This window comes from Crinia signifera, chromosome 4, assembly GCF_055691185.1.
Source record: "Crinia signifera chromosome 4, ASM5569118v1, whole genome shotgun sequence".
In the NCBI taxonomy this organism is placed as follows: Eukaryota; Metazoa; Chordata; class Amphibia; order Anura; family Myobatrachidae; genus Crinia; species Crinia signifera.
The window spans coordinates 56,927,536-56,940,823 of record NC_139220.1 but is presented as its reverse complement, the minus strand read 5'-3'; the positions used below and the strand labels follow the sequence as shown (position 1 = coordinate 56,940,823).

Below are 13,288 nucleotides of genomic sequence, written 5' to 3'. Positions count from 1 at the left end.
CCAAACTGCATTGTTGTAGAGAAAAAATCATGTGCTGGTAATGTAAAAAGACCTACAGGACCTAGTATTAGCAGGTGGTCCAAAAAAACTACTGACCAGGCACAACACTGTTTAGCTGCCACAAACAGTTGGAATTGGGCCTAAACAGTGTAGTAAAGAATTAGATGAGGGCTATAGAGTATGTTTGACCTCTTCCAATTCTCTCTAGTAGTAATCCCTAAAAAAGTTTTCAATTTGAATAGCTGGGGAAATAAAAGCATTTGCCAGTAACGTCAAAAAACCTACAGCACCTGCTGTTCCCATGTTGTCTCCCACCCAAGTCCTAACCAGGCCCAACACTGCTTAGCTTCCAAGATCTGACGAGATTGGGCTTATCCAGTGTGGTATGGCTATAGGTGAAAATCAATCACATTGTTTGCCCTCTTCTATTCTATCTACAAGTAATCTAATGAATACGTTTCCAAACTGCATTGTTGTAGAGAAAAAATCATGTGCTGGTAATGTAAAAAGACCTACAGGACCTAGTATTAGCAGGTGGTCCAAAAAAACTACTGACCAGGCACAACACTGTAAAGCTGCCACAAACAGTTGGAATTGGGCCTAAACAGTGTAGTAAAGAATTAGATGAGGGTTATAGAGTATGTTTGACCTCTTACAATTCTCTCTAGTAGTAATACCTAAAAAAGATTTCAATTTGAATAGCTGGGGAAATAAAAGCATTTGCCAGTAACGTCAAAAAACCTACAGCACCTGCTGTTCCCATGTGGTCTCCCACCCAAGTCCTAACCAGGCCCAACACTGCTTAGCTTCCAAGATCTGACGAGATTGGGCTTATCCAGTGTGGTATGGCTATAGGTGAAAATCAATCACATTGTTTGCCCTCTTCTATTCTATCTACAAGTAATCTAATGAATACGTTTCCAAACTGTATTGTTGTAGAGAAAAAATCATGTGTTGGTAATGTAAAAAGACCTACAGGACCTAGTATTAGCAGGTGGTCCAAAAAAACTACTGACCAGGCACAACACTGCAAAGCTGCCACAAACAGTTGGAATTGGGCCTAAACAGTGTAGTAATGAATTAGATGAGGGCTATAGAGTATGTTTGACCTCTTACAATTCTCTCTAGTAGTAATACCTAAAAAAGATTTCAATTTGAATAGCTGGGGAAATAAAAGCATTTGCCAGTAATGTCAGAAAACTAACAGCACCTGGTGTTCCCATGTGGTCTCCCACCCAAGTACTAACCAGGCCCAACACTGCTTAGCTTCCAAGATCAGACGAGATTGGGCTTATCCAGTGTGGTATGGCCGTAGATGAAAACCGATAACAGTGTTTGCCCTTTTCTACTTCTATCTACAAGTAATCTAATGGATACGTTTCCAAACTGTATTGTTGTAGAGAAAAAATCATGTGTTGGTAATGTAAAAAGACTTACAGGACCTAGTATTAGCAGGTGGTCAAAAAAAAAACTACTGACCAGGAACAACACTGTAAAGCTGCCACAAACAGTTGGAATTGGGCCTAAACAGTGTAGTAAAGAATTAGATGAGGACTATAGAGTATGTTTGACCTCTTCCAATTCTCTCTAGTAGTAATCCCTAAAAAAGTTTTCAATTTGAATAGCTGGGGAAATAAAAGCATTTGCCAGTAACGTCAAAAAACCTACAGCACCTGCTGTTCCCATGTTGTCTCCCACCCAAGTCCTAACCAGGCCCAACACTGCTTAGCTTCCAAGATCTGACGAGATTGGGCTTATCCAGTGTGGTATGGCTATAGGTGAAAATCAATCACATTGTTTGCCCTCTTCTATTCTATCTACAAGTAATCTAATGAATACGTTTCCAAACTGCATTGTTGTAGAGAAAAAATCATGTGCTGGTAATGTAAAAAGACCTACAGGACCTAGTATTAGCAGGTGGTCCAAAAAAACTACTGACCAGGCACAACACTGTTTAGCTGCCACAAACAGTTGGAATTGGGCCTAAACAGTGTAGTAAAGAATTAGATGAGGGCTATAGAGTATGTTTGACCTCTTCCAATTCTCTCTAGTAGTAATCCCTAAAAAAGTTTTCAATTTGAATAGCTGGGGAAATAAAAGCATTTGCCAGTAACGTCAAAAAACCTACAGCACCTGCTGTTCCCATGTTGTCTCCCACCCAAGTCCTAACCAGGCCCAACACTGCTTAGCTTCCAAGATCTGACGAGATTGGGCTTATCCAGTGTGGTATGGCTATAGGTGAAAATCAATCACATTGTTTGCCCTCTTCTATTCTTTCTACAAGTAATCTAATGAATACGTTTCCAAACTGCATTGTTGTAGAGAAAAAATCATGTGCTAGTAATGTAAAAAGACCTACAGGACCTAGTATTAGCAGGTGGTCCAAAAAAACTACTGACCAGGCACAACACTGTAAAGCTGCCACAAACAGTTGGAATTGGGCCTAAACAGTGTAGTAAAGAATTAGATGAGGGTTATAGAGTATGTTTGACCTCTTACAATTCTCTCTAGTAGTAATACCTAAAAAAGATTTCAATTTGAATAGCTGGGGAAATAAAAGCATTTGCCAGTAACGTCAAAAAACCTACAGCACCTGCTGTTCCCATGTGGTCTCCCACCCAAGTCCTAACCAGGCCCAACACTGCTTAGCTTCCAAGATCTGACGAGATTGGGCTTATCCAGTGTGGTATGGCTATAGGTGAAAATCAATCACATTGTTTGCCCTCTTCTATTCTATCTACAAGTAATCTAATGAATACGTTTCCAAACTGTATTGTTGTAGAGAAAAAATCATGTGTTGGTAATGTAAAAAGACCTACAGGACCTAGTATTAGCAGGTGGTCCAAAAAAACTACTGACCAGGCACAACACTGCAAAGCTGCCACAAACAGTTGGAATTGGGCCTAAACAGTGTAGTAATGAATTAGATGAGGGCTATAGAGTATGTTTGACCTCTTACAATTCTCTCTAGTAGTAATACCTAAAAAAGATTTCAATTTGAATAGCTGGGGAAATAAAAGCATTTGCCAGTAATGTCAGAAAACTAACAGCACCTGGTGTTCCCATGTGGTCTCCCACCCAAGTACTAAACAGGCCCAACACTGCTTAGCTTCCAAGATCAGACGAGATTGGGCTTATCCAGTGTGGTATGGCCGTAGATGAAAACCGATAACAGTGTTTGCCCTTTTCTACTTCTATCTACAAGTAATCTAATGGATACGTTTCCAAACTGTATTGTTGTAGAGAAAAAATCATGTGTTGGTAATGTAAAAAGACTTACAGGACCTAGTATTAGCAGGTGGTCAAAAAAAAAACTACTGACCAGGAACAACACTGTAAAGCTGCCACAAACAGTTGGAATTGGGCCTAAACAGTGTAGTAAAGAATTAGATGAGGACTATAGAGTATGTTTGACCTCTTCCAATTCTCTCTAGTAGTAATCCCTAAAAAAGTTTTCAATTTGAATAGCTGGGGAAATAAAAGCATTTGCCAGTAATGTCAAAAAACCTACAGCACATGGTGTTCCCATGTGGTCTCCCACCCAAGTACTAACCAGGCCCAACACTGCTTAGCTTCCAAGATCAGACGAGATTGGGCTTATCCAGTGTGGTATGGCTGTAGGTAAAAACCGTCAACATTGTTTGCCCTTTTCTACTTCTATCTACAAGTAATCTAATGAATACGTTTCCAAACTGCATTGTTGTAGAGAAAAAAATCATGTGCTGGTAATTTAAAAAGACCTACAGGACCTAGTATTAGCAGATGGTCAAAAAACTACTGACCAGACACAACACTGTTTAGCTGCCACAAACAGTTGGAATTGGGCCTAAACAGTGTAGTAAAGAATTAGATGAGGACTATAGAGTCGGTTTGACCTCTTTCAATTCGCTTTAGTAGTAATCCCCCCCAAAAAATTCAATTTGAATAGCTGGGGAAATAAAAGCATTTGCCAGTAATGTCAAAAAACCTACAGCACCTGGTGTTCCCATGTGGTCTCCCACCCAAGTACTAACCAGAACCAACACTGCTTAGCTGCCAAGATCTGACGAGATTGGGCTTATCCAGTGTGGTATGGCTGTAGGTGAAATTCAATCACATTGTTTGCCCTCTTCTACTTCTATCTACAAGTAATATAATGGATACGTTTCCAAACTGTATTGTTGTAGAGAAAAAATCATGTGTTGGTAATGTAAAAAGACCTACAGGACCTAGTATTAGCTGGTGGTAAAAAAATAACTACTGACCAGACACAACACTGTTTAGCTGCCACAAACAGTTGGAATTGGGCCTAAACAGTGTAGTAAAGAATTAGATGGGGGCTATAGAGTATGTTTGACCTCTTCCAATTCCCTCTAGTAGTAATCCCTAAAAAAGTTTTCAGTTTGAATAGCTGGGGAAATAAAAGCATTTGCCAGTAACGTCAAAAAACCTACAGCACCAGGTGTTCCCATGTGGTCTCCCACAAAAGTACTAACAAGGCCCAACACTGCTTAGCTTCCAAGATCAGACGAGATTGGGCTTATCCAGTGTGGTATGGCTGTAGGTGAAATCCGATGACATTGTTTGCCCTATTCTACTTCTAGTTACAAGTAATCTAATGAATACGTTTCCAAACTGCATTGTTGTAGAGAAAAAATCATGTGTTGGTAATGTAAAACGACCTACAGGACCTAGTATTAGCAGATGGTCAAAAAACTACTGACCAGACACAACACTGTTTAGCTGCCACAAACAGTTGGAATTGGGCCTAAACAGTGTAGTAAAGAATTAGATGAGGACTATAGAGTCGGTTTGACCTCTTTCAATTCGCTCTAGTAGTAATCCCAAAAAAATTTTTCAATTCGAATAGCTGGGGAAATAAAAGCATTTGCCAGTAATGTCAAAAAACCTACAACACCTGGTGTTCCCATGTGGTCTCCCACCCAAGTACTAACCAGGCCCAACACTGCTTAGCTGCCAAGATCTGACGAGATTGGGCTTATCCAGTGTGGTATGGCTGTAGGTGAAATTCAATCCCATTGTTTGCCCTCTTCTACTTCTATCTACAAGTAATCTAATGGATACATTTCCAAACTGTATTGTTGTAGAGAAAAAAATCATGTGTTGGTAATGTAAAAAGACCTACAGGACCTAGTATTAGCTGGTGGTAAAAAAAAAAACTACTGACCAGGCACAACACTGTTTAGCTGCCACAAACAGTTGGAATTGGGCCTAAACAGTGTAGTAAAGAATTAGATGAGGGGTATAGAGTATGTTTGACCTCTTCCAATTCTCTCTAGTAGTAATCCCTAAAAAAGTTTTCAATTTGAATAGCTGGGGAAATAAAAGCATTTGCCAGTAACGTCAAAAAACCTACAGCACCTGGTGTTCCCATGTGGTCTCCCACCCAAGTACTAACCAGGCCCAACACTGCTTAGCTGCCAAGATCTGATGAGATTGGGCTTATCCAGTGTGGTATGGCTGTAGGTGAAAATCAATCACATTGTTTGCCCTCTTCTACTTCTATCTACAAGTAATCTAATTGATACGTTTCCAAACTGTATTGTTGTAGAGAAAAAATCATGTGTTGGTAATGTAAAAAGACCTACAGGACCTAGTATTAGCAGGTGGTCAAAAAACTACTGACCAGACACAACACTGTTTAGCTGCCACAAACAGTTGGAATTGGGCCTAAACAGTGTAGTAAAGAATTAGATGAGGACTATAGAGTCGGTTTGACCTCTTTCAATTCGCTCTAGTAGTAATCCCCAAAAAAAATTTCAATTTGAATAGCTGGGGAAATAAAAGCATTTGCCAGTAATGTCAAAAAACCTACAACACCTGGTGTTCCCATGTGGTCTCCCACCCAAGTACTAACCAGGCCCAACACTGCTTAGCTGCCAAGATCTGACGAGATTGGGCTTATCCAGTGTGGTATGGCTGTAGGTGAAATTCAATCAGATTGTTTGCCCTCTTCTACTTCTATCTACAAGTAATCTAATGGATACATTTCCAAACTGTATTGTTGTAGAGAAAAAATCATGTGTTGGTAATGTAAAAAGACCTACAGGACCTAGTATTAGCTGGTGGTAAAAAAAAAACTACTGACCAGGCACAACACTGTTTAGCTGCCACAAACAGTTGGAATTGGGCCTAAACAGTGTAGTAAAGAATTAGATGAGGGGTATAGAGTATGTTTGTCCTCTTCCAATTCTCTCTAGTAGTAATCCCTAAAAAAGTTTTCAATTTGAATAGCTGGGGAAATAAAAGCATTTGCCAGTAACGTCAAAAAACCTACAGCACCTGGTGTTCCCATGTGGTCTCCCACCCAAGTACTTACCAGGCCCAACACTGCTTAGCTGCCAAGATCTGACGAGATTGGGCTTATCCAGTGTGGTATGGCTGTAGGTGAAAATCAATCACATTGTTTGCCCTCTTCTACTTCTATCTACAAGTAATCTAATGGATACGTTTCCAAACTGTATTGTTGTAGAGAAAAAAATCATGTGTTAATAATGTAAAAAGACCTACAGGACCTAGTATTAGCAGGTGGTCAAAAAAACTACTGACCAGGCACAACACTGTAAAGCTGCCACAAACAGTTGGAATTGGGCCTAAACAGTGTAGTAAAGAATTAGATGAGGGCTATAGAGTCTGTTTGACCTCTTACAATTCTCTCTAGTAGTAATCCCTAAAAAAGTTTTCAATTTGAATAGCTGGGGAAATAAAAGCATTTGCCAGTAATGTCAAAAATCCTACAGCACCTGGTGTTCCCATGTGGTCTCCCACCCAAGTACTAACCAGGCCCAACACTGCTTAGCTGCCAAGATCTGATGAGATTGGGCTTATCCAGTGTGGTATGGCTGAAGGTGAAAATCAATCACATTGTTTGCCCTCTTCTACTTCTATCTACAAGTAATCTAATGAATACGTTTCCAAACTGTATTGTTGTAGAGAAAAAATCATGTGTTGGTAATGTAAAAAGACCTACAGGACCTAGTATTAGCAGGTGGTCCAAAAAAAATACTGACCAGGCACAACACTGTAAAGCTGCCACAAACAGTTGGAATTGGGCCTAAACAGTGTAGTAAAGAATTAGATGAGGGCTATAGAGTATGTTTGACCTCTTACAATTCTCTCTAGTAGTAGTACCTAAAAAAGATTTCAATTTGAATAGCTGGGGAAATAAAAGCATTTGCCAGTAATGTCAGAAAACCAACAGCACCTGGTGTTCCCATGTGGTCTCCCACCCAAGTACTAACCAGGCCCAACACTGCTTAGCTTCCAAGATCAGATGAGATTGGGCTTATCCAGTGTGGTATGGCCGTAGGTGAAAACCGACGACATTGTTTGCCCTTTTCTACTTCTATCTACAAGTAATCTAATGAATACGTTTCCAAACTGCATTGTTGTAGAGAAAAAATCATGTGTTGGTAATGTAAAAAGACCTACAGGACCTAGTATTAGCAGGTGGTCAAAAAAAACTACTGACCAGGCACAACACTGTAAAGCTGCCACAAACAGTTGGAATTGGGCCTAAACAGTGTAGTAAAGAATTAGATGAGGGCTATAGAGTCTGTTTGACTTTTTTCAATTCTCTCTAGTAGTAATCCCCAAAAAAGTTTTCAATTTAAATAGCTGGGGAAATAAAAGCATTTGCCAGTAATGTCAAAAAACCTACAGCACCTGGTGTTCCCATGTGGTCTCCCACCCAAGTACTAACCAGGCCCAACACTGCTTAGCTGCCAAGATCTGACGAGATTTGGCTTATCCAGTGTGGTATGGCTGTAGGTGAAAATCAATCACATTGTTTGCCCTCTTCTACTTCTATCTACAAGTAATCTAATTGATACGTTTCCAAACTGTATTGTTGTAGAGAAAAAATCATGTGTTGGTAATGTAAAAAGACCTACAGGACCTAGTATTAGCAGATGGTCAAAAAACTACTGACCAGACACAACACTGTTTAGCTGCCACAAACAGTTGGAATTGGGCCTAAACAGTGTAGTAAAGAATTAGATGAGGACTATGGAGTCGGTTTGACCTCTTTCAATTCGCTCTAGTAGTAATCCCCAAAAAAAAATTCAATTTGAATAGCTGGGGAAATAAGAGCATTTGCCAGTAATGTCAAAAAACCTACAGCACCTGGTGTTCCCATGTGGTCTCCCACCCAAGTACTAACCAGGACCAACACTGCTTAGCTGCCAAGATCTGACGAGATTGGGCTTATCCAGTGTGGTATGGCTGTAGGTGAAATTCAATCACATTGTTTGCCCTCTTCTACTTCTATCTACAAGTAATCTAATGGATACGTTTCCAAACTGTATTGTTGTAGAGAAAAAATCATGTGTTGGTAATGTAAAAAGACCTACAGGACCTAGTATTAGCTGGTGGTAAAAAAAAAACTACTGACCAGGCACAACACTGTTTAGCTGCCACAAACAGTTGGAATTGGGCCTAAACAGTGTAGTAAAGAATTAGATGAGGGCTATAGAGTATGTTTGACCTCTTCCAATTCTCTCTAGTAGTAATCCCTAAAAAAGTTTTCAGTTTGAATAGCTGGGGAAATAAAAGCATTTGCCAGTAACGTCAAAAAACCTACAGCATCAGGTGGTCTCCCAACCAAGTACTAACCAGGCCCAACACTGCTTAGCTTCGAAGATCAGACGAGATTGGGCTTATCCAGTTTGGTATGGCTGTAGTTGAAAATCAATCACATTGTTTGCCCTCTTCTATTCTATCTACAAGTAATCTAATGAATACGTTTCCAAACTGCATTGTTGTAGAGAAAAAATCATGTGCTGGTAATGTAAAAAGACCTTCAGGACCTAGTATTAGCAGATGGTCAAAAAACTACTGACCAGACACAACACTGTTTAGCTGCCACAAACAGTTGGAATTGGGCCTAAACAGTGTAGTAAAGAATTAGATGAGGACTATAGAGTCTGTTTGACCTCTTTTAATTTGCTCTAGTAGTAATCCCCCCCAAAATCTTCAATTTAAATAGCTGGGGAAATAAAAGCATTTGCCAGTAATGTCAAAAAACCTACAGCACCTGGTGTTCCCATGTGGTCTCCCACCCAAGTACTAACCAGGCCCAACACTGCTTAGCTGCCAAGATCTGACGAGATTGGGCTTATCCAGTGTGGTATGGCTGTAGGTGAAATTCAATCACATTGTTTGCCCTCTTCTACTTCTATCTACAAGAAATCTAATGGATACGTTTCCAAACTGTATTGGTGTAGAGAAAAAATCATGTGTTGGTAAAGTAAAAAGACCTACAGGACCTAGTATTAGCTGGTGGTAAAAAAAAAAAACTACTGACCAGGCACAACACTGTTTAGCTGCTACAAACAGTTGGAATTGGGCCTAAACAGTGTAGTAAAGAATTAGATGATGGGTATAGAGTATGTTTGACCTCTTCCAATTCTCTCTAGTAGTAATCCTTAAAAAAGTTTTCAGTTTGAATAGCTGGGAAAATAAAAGCATTTGCCAGTAATGTCAAAAAACCTACAGCACCTGGTGTTCCCATGTGGTCTACCACCCAAGTACTAAGCAGGCCCAACACTGCTTAGCTACCAAGATCAGACGAGATTGGGCTTATCCAGTGTGGTATGGCTGTAGGTGAAATCCGCTAACATTGTTTGCCCTTTTCTACTTCTTTTTTTTTTTTTGCAATCAATTTTTATTAAGCAATAAAAAGGAAACGAACAGACATTCAATAGCAACATCGGAACAGTACAATAATGTTTCCATCAAAAGACAAGGTTACAGAGCCCAACATAGTATGTGGTGAACACCTTCTCCAAGCTATTGACAATCGAGCTGGACAGTCATTTATAATTCCTTATACCTAACTACACGTCCATCTGTATGGTAAAGGTGCCTTCAGTGACGTTCCGATGCCTAACTGGACACCGTGACCGTCAGAGAGATCTCAGAGAAAAAGCAGATGAGAAAGTTGGGTAATGATGGGCTCATGTGGAAGTTTAAGGATTATAGTGAATAGGGACAAAGGTTATATGGAGGGGGGGGGAGGGGGTAGTGGCCGGGGGGGGGGGGGGTTGGGCGACCTATGGGGTTTATGGAGACTGACTAGGGGGCATAGTTTGGCAAGGAGTTCCCTCCCTGCATCAACAGGGTGTATTCCTGGGAGTCTTTGAAAGCAAGCCAGCCCATCCAGGTGGAGGTGATGGCCTGCGAGGAGTCCCTCAGGAAGGATGTTAAATCCTCCATATTCATGTAAAGGTCAACTCTTCTAAGCCAGGAAGAAATTGGGGGGGCATTCGGTGATCTCCAGTAGCATGGGATCACTGCCCTGGCAGCATTTAATAAGTGTCTAATCAAGGACTTTTTGAAGCTGGAGATGGGTAGGTCTATGAGGTTGAAGAGCCAGAGCTCAGGGCAGAAAGACAGAGATGCGTTGGTTATTTTTTCTGATAGCTTGTGAACCAGGCGCCAGTAAGATTGGATGGCCGGACAGGACCACCATATATGTAGGTGAGTGCCTGGAGCTTGATTACATCTCCAACATAAGTTCGGTAGTGATCTATTCATCTGATGGATGGTCTGCGGGCACCTATACCAGCGAGATAAGATCTTATATTGTGTTTCTAGCATCTGTATTGAAGGCGAGGCGGCAAAGATGTATTTAAAAAATTTTGACCACTGGTCTACCGACAGCTCCCTGGTCAATTCTTTGTTCCATGCCAATGAGTAAGCTGGCAAATCTGTCGTTCGCTTGCTTAGGCAGGTCTGGTATATCTGGGATATCAAATGCCTCGGGGGCTCTTGGGAGAGAATTAGCGATTCGAATGGAGTAGGTTCCCATCCCTGAGTCCTTTTAGGGAAAGAAGAGACATAGTGCCTGATCTGTAAGTAGAGCCAGAAGAGGTTTGCCGGGAGACCAGTGTCATTCCGTATATCAGTGAAGGATCTCAATCCCGCTTTATCTGTGATCTGCCCTAAGTAAGATATGTCTATTGAGTATCGCACGGGGAGGGATCTGAGGGCTTCGCCCGGGGGAAATTCTGGATTGTTAATCAAAGGCGTCAAGAGCGAGACTCCTCTTTTAAAAAAAGGAAGGTTTTTATGATTACGCCAGGACTGGATCGTGGGGGACAGTGTGGGGTGTTGTGGCGTGGGAGGTTTCTCTAGCCAGGGTATCACTCTTGGCGACATGCCTACTGTGTGTCCTTCTATGGCGGGCCAATGTTTAAATTGATGAGGCCTTGTCATCTCAATGATCCTAGAAAGGTGCACTGAGTGATAATAACTTAAAAAATGGGGTAACTGGAGGCCCCCTTTTTCCCTTCTTTGTATGAGAGTATGCTGAGAGATTCGCGGCCCATGATTACCCCATATGAATTTCCCTACTGCCCCTTGTAATTCTTTAAAGAAAGAGAGCGGGATAGTGACCGGTAGAGTCTGCAGTAGGTATAATACTTTAGGGAGGATGTTCATCTTGACAGTATTGACTCTTCCCAACCAAGATAGTTTAAGCGGTGACCATTTTGCTAAGTCTGCCTTTATGTTTTTAAGGAGTGGAAGAAAGTTAAGTTGTAAAAGCTTAGAATTATTTTTAGATATCCAGGTACCTAAGTATTTAATATGGTCATCATGCCAATGGAACGGGAATGTCTTTTTAATCCCTTCAACTATATTGGTTGGGGTCGATATATTCAGTGCCACAGATTTAGTGTAATTAATTTTAAAATTTGATAGGCGGGCGAATCTCTCAAATTCTAGCATTAAAGAGGGCATTGAAGTGACTGGTTCTGTTATTGATGCCAGTAGGTCGTCTGCATATAGTGCTAACTTGTGTTCTGTTTTCCCTATCTGGAGGCCTTTAATATCTTGATTCATTCGAATTGCTTGCGCCAGAGCCTCCATACACAAGACGAAGATTAAGGGCGAGAGGGGGCATCCCTGGCGTGTGCCGTTGCTGATATTGAACCGGTCAGAGAGCGCTCCATTAACTCTCACCCGTGCGGAAGGGGAGCTGTAGAGTGCTAAAATACGGTGGTAGCATTTCGGACCTATCCCGATGTGTTTGAGCACAGCTTCCATAAATGACCAATCTATCCTATCAAACGCCTTTTCGGCGTCCGTTGATAGGAGTATCGTGTGGATACCTTGGGATTTTTCCCTCCCAGTCACGAAACCCACTTGGTCTTCATGAATCAGCCCGGGCAGAAGGGAACCTAAGCGCAGTGCAATAAGTTTGGCGTAGAGCTTTATATCAGTATTCAAGAGTGATATTGGCCTGTAGCTATTACATTGGCTAGGGTCCTTACCCTCCTTAGGGATTATCATGATGTGGGCTTCTAGGCTTTGGGGAGTAAAGGGGGTGCCATTCGTGACTGAGTTGCAGGCTTTTAAGAACAGGGGCATCAAGAGGGGACGAAAAGTTTTGTAATAGCTAACCGTGAAGCCATCCGGGCCAGGGCTCTTCCCAGAGGGGGTGTGTTTGAGAGTGCTCTCCAGCTCTTCTATCGTAAAGGGTTGGTCAAGCCAGTGCATGTCTGTTTCCGAGATCCGAGGAAGGTGTACTGATGCTAAGTATTCCTCAATCTCCCGTCTACGGTCTGGTTCTCCCACCCTGGGGGAAGTTCCCTTTAGGTTATATAACTGGGTATAATAACCCTCAAAGGCCTTCGCAATCTGTGGGAAGTTATAGACCTTTTTACCTGTACGGTCTGCTATGTGGTGAACGTATGCTTGGGCTCTTTGGGACCTGAGTGCTTTTGCTAGCAAAGTACCGGGCTTGTTCCCCCAAAGGTAGAACTTGTGTCTAACCTTACGTATTTCCTGTTTTGTTTTATCTCTCAGCAATTGATTGAGAGAGGATCTGACCTGTGTGAGTCCAGTTAACAAATCTGATGAAAAGAGTGTCTTGTGGGTTAATTCCAAGGCCTTAACCCCTTCCTGACAGAGCCAGTTTTTGCGTTCCTGACAGAGCCCTTTTTTTCAAATCTGACATGTATCACTTAAGTGGGGATAACTTTTTTTTGCTTTTACTTATCCCAGTGATTTTGAGATTGTTTTTTCGTGACACATTGTACTTCAAATTAGTGGTAAATTTGGGTCGATACAGTCTGTGTTTTTTTGTGAAAAATACCAAAATGTCGTAAAAAAATGGAAAATTTAGCAATTTGCAAAATGTTAAATTTTCTGCTTGTGAGACAAATAATCATACCACTCAAAATAGTTAATAACTAACATAGACCATATGTCTACTTTATGTTTCCATCATTATTTCAACTTCCTTTTAATTTTTTTGGACACTAGGAGGCTTACAATATGAATA

The 13,288-nt window shown here is 41.2% G+C and overlaps 15 non-coding genes and 5 pseudogenes across 15 annotated transcripts; all 20 read right to left on the bottom strand.

Moving 5' to 3' along the window:
• Nucleotides 1-278: 278 nt before the first annotated feature.
• Nucleotides 279-397, bottom strand: LOC146077238 (5S ribosomal RNA; annotated as a pseudogene).
• Nucleotides 398-738: 341 nt separating this feature from the next.
• On the bottom strand, nucleotides 739-857 carry LOC146077104 (5S ribosomal RNA; annotated as a pseudogene).
• A 341-nt stretch (nucleotides 858-1,198) lies between these two features.
• Nucleotides 1,199-1,317, bottom strand: LOC146076995 (5S ribosomal RNA). Its single transcript, XR_014474377.1, has one exon. It is a non-coding gene; the product is annotated as a 5S ribosomal RNA (ribosomal RNA).
• Nucleotides 1,318-1,661: 344 nt separating this feature from the next.
• LOC146077236 (5S ribosomal RNA) lies at nucleotides 1,662-1,780 on the bottom strand (annotated as a pseudogene).
• A 341-nt stretch (nucleotides 1,781-2,121) lies between these two features.
• On the bottom strand, nucleotides 2,122-2,240 carry LOC146077235 (5S ribosomal RNA; annotated as a pseudogene).
• A 341-nt stretch (nucleotides 2,241-2,581) lies between these two features.
• LOC146077103 (5S ribosomal RNA) lies at nucleotides 2,582-2,700 on the bottom strand (annotated as a pseudogene).
• A 341-nt stretch (nucleotides 2,701-3,041) lies between these two features.
• LOC146077073 (5S ribosomal RNA) lies at nucleotides 3,042-3,160 on the bottom strand. The gene has a single exon (XR_014474451.1). It is a non-coding gene; the product is annotated as a 5S ribosomal RNA (ribosomal RNA).
• Nucleotides 3,161-3,504: 344 nt separating this feature from the next.
• LOC146076847 (5S ribosomal RNA) lies at nucleotides 3,505-3,623 on the bottom strand. The gene has a single exon (XR_014474239.1). It is a non-coding gene; the product is annotated as a 5S ribosomal RNA (ribosomal RNA).
• Nucleotides 3,624-3,964: 341 nt separating this feature from the next.
• Nucleotides 3,965-4,083, bottom strand: LOC146077025 (5S ribosomal RNA). Its single transcript, XR_014474405.1, has one exon. It is a non-coding gene; the product is annotated as a 5S ribosomal RNA (ribosomal RNA).
• Nucleotides 4,084-4,426: 343 nt separating this feature from the next.
• LOC146077040 (5S ribosomal RNA) lies at nucleotides 4,427-4,545 on the bottom strand. The gene has a single exon (XR_014474420.1). It is a non-coding gene; the product is annotated as a 5S ribosomal RNA (ribosomal RNA).
• Nucleotides 4,546-4,885: 340 nt separating this feature from the next.
• LOC146076420 (5S ribosomal RNA) lies at nucleotides 4,886-5,004 on the bottom strand. Its single transcript, XR_014473820.1, has one exon. It is a non-coding gene; the product is annotated as a 5S ribosomal RNA (ribosomal RNA).
• Nucleotides 5,005-5,349: 345 nt separating this feature from the next.
• On the bottom strand, nucleotides 5,350-5,468 carry LOC146077051 (5S ribosomal RNA). The gene has a single exon (XR_014474430.1). It is a non-coding gene; the product is annotated as a 5S ribosomal RNA (ribosomal RNA).
• Nucleotides 5,469-5,808: 340 nt separating this feature from the next.
• Nucleotides 5,809-5,927, bottom strand: LOC146076409 (5S ribosomal RNA). The gene has a single exon (XR_014473809.1). It is a non-coding gene; the product is annotated as a 5S ribosomal RNA (ribosomal RNA).
• Nucleotides 5,928-6,270: 343 nt separating this feature from the next.
• Nucleotides 6,271-6,389, bottom strand: LOC146076232 (5S ribosomal RNA). Its single transcript, XR_014473710.1, has one exon. It is a non-coding gene; the product is annotated as a 5S ribosomal RNA (ribosomal RNA).
• A 342-nt stretch (nucleotides 6,390-6,731) lies between these two features.
• LOC146076936 (5S ribosomal RNA) lies at nucleotides 6,732-6,850 on the bottom strand. The gene has a single exon (XR_014474320.1). It is a non-coding gene; the product is annotated as a 5S ribosomal RNA (ribosomal RNA).
• Nucleotides 6,851-7,192: 342 nt separating this feature from the next.
• Nucleotides 7,193-7,311, bottom strand: LOC146077074 (5S ribosomal RNA). The gene has a single exon (XR_014474452.1). It is a non-coding gene; the product is annotated as a 5S ribosomal RNA (ribosomal RNA).
• Nucleotides 7,312-7,653: 342 nt separating this feature from the next.
• LOC146076921 (5S ribosomal RNA) lies at nucleotides 7,654-7,772 on the bottom strand. The gene has a single exon (XR_014474306.1). It is a non-coding gene; the product is annotated as a 5S ribosomal RNA (ribosomal RNA).
• Nucleotides 7,773-8,112: 340 nt separating this feature from the next.
• LOC146076906 (5S ribosomal RNA) lies at nucleotides 8,113-8,231 on the bottom strand. Its single transcript, XR_014474292.1, has one exon. It is a non-coding gene; the product is annotated as a 5S ribosomal RNA (ribosomal RNA).
• A 791-nt stretch (nucleotides 8,232-9,022) lies between these two features.
• LOC146077248 (5S ribosomal RNA) lies at nucleotides 9,023-9,141 on the bottom strand. The gene has a single exon (XR_014474483.1). It is a non-coding gene; the product is annotated as a 5S ribosomal RNA (ribosomal RNA).
• A 345-nt stretch (nucleotides 9,142-9,486) lies between these two features.
• Nucleotides 9,487-9,605, bottom strand: LOC146077032 (5S ribosomal RNA). The gene has a single exon (XR_014474412.1). It is a non-coding gene; the product is annotated as a 5S ribosomal RNA (ribosomal RNA).
• Nucleotides 9,606-13,288: the final 3,683 nt, after the last annotated feature.